The sequence below is a fragment of the Geospiza fortis genome, unplaced genomic scaffold (genome assembly GCF_000277835.1).
Source record: "Geospiza fortis unplaced genomic scaffold, GeoFor_1.0 scaffold471, whole genome shotgun sequence".
Classification (NCBI taxonomy): domain Eukaryota; kingdom Metazoa; phylum Chordata; class Aves; order Passeriformes; family Thraupidae; genus Geospiza; species Geospiza fortis.
In genome coordinates this window covers 532,133-533,786 of record NW_005054443.1, presented here as the reverse complement: position 1 = coordinate 533,786, position 1,654 = coordinate 532,133, and positions in this window count along the sequence as shown.

Here is a 1,654-nt window from a genome sequence, read left to right as displayed (position 1 = left end):
TAAAAATCCATATCAACTAAAAATTAAATAAACGCTTCATTAAAGCCCCAAAAGCTTTTTTTCAACAAGAAGAACCTGTAGGATAGGTAGGGATACATAACTTGGCCAAGTAGTTTGCTGTGAGGGATTCAGCCTACCATTGTACAACTGGTTCTTAACACATAGAGCAAATTAAGAGTACATTGATAGCTGCCACAGAACAACACCTTCAGAAGCTTTCCATCCAACAACATATTTCTTGTTTTCCAGGATTTGGCCTCACCTACAACATATTTTGCTAAGAGTTATTTGAAAACTGTAAATGTGATGATAGCCCAATCACTCAAAACTTAAGCAATGAAAATATGGCCAAAAAAGAGCTGTTGTATAAAGAAGATAGCTAAATAGAATGGTTTAGTTTGACAGAAATAGAAAATATGACTCAGATAGGGAAAAGAGTTCTTTGCCCTTTAAAAAATCAGTCCTGTTCTTCCTCTCTCTCTTACACAGGAGTATTTCAGGGAGAGTCTGGTGATGCTGCATTATTGATGTGATACAGGTCTCCAGTGGAAACAGATGTGATATGTTTGGTTTCCTCTGATAGCCTGGGCTGAACACAAAGCAAATTACTGAGTGTCAGAAGACTTGGGTTCAAAGCACATATTTAAAAGAAGTCCTTAAATAATAAATCTCAAATTTCAAGCCTGTTGCATAACCAAAAGTTATATATGCACTAAAAAAATACGTCCCAAATGATTTTGCTGAGACAAACTGCAAATGACATTAAAATGCATATGTGCAGCTTCAGGATTTGTTTGGTCTAAAACCAGGAACTGATGGTTGGAGTGAAAGATGCAAAATAGCATGGTCTGGGTGAACATAGAATTGCAGAATTGTTGAGGCTGGAATACATACAATTTAATTGAATATGCATAACCTCTCTGAGAATTTTCCTGATCTGTGTTGGAACCCTTATTTTTAAAAACATCATTTGACAAATTTTGTCATTATTGTTCTTTGCTTTCTGCCAGGCTGTTTTATCCACAGTCTTCCACACAAGAGGTCATGTAGAGGTAGAAGAAATCTGGTTTTGCTCAGGCTAGGTAAAACTCCAGCTTCAAAAGAGCTCTAAGGCTACTGTACAAAACCCCAAGTTTTCAGTCTATCCACCCCAGCAAACACTCTTATGTACATTCAGGAGCAACCCCAAGCCACAGGATGAGTTTTCTGTATTTACTGAAAAACCTGCCAGAGATTTGCTTTTCTAGATCATGGCAAACCTCTAACAAGACTGAAGCAATCAGCAGCAATCTCCTCCCAAGAATACATTGTGATTAAGTGCAGCGCTGTGACGGGACATGTTAGATTACGTCTCCATAAGGTGATAGCTTCAATTTAATCACTTTTCAGAAAGTAGCTCAAAAGAGAACATTATTTCCCATTCTCTGCTGAAATGGAGAGATTCAGGGTGACACCATTGATGGCTTTCAGCTGCCACTTTCTTCTTCAGCCTCTTGCTTCATCTTTTCACCTGCTTCTTGACTTTCTCCATAAGTATTCTGGCAAACTTGGGCGGGGAAAAAAACCCCAAAAGTGAGGTGGCTGAGGATGAGGCTGCCAGGACGGGAGTGGTGGAAAGGAGCCCGGGGGCTGTCGCGGCGCTCGGGGCGGGCCC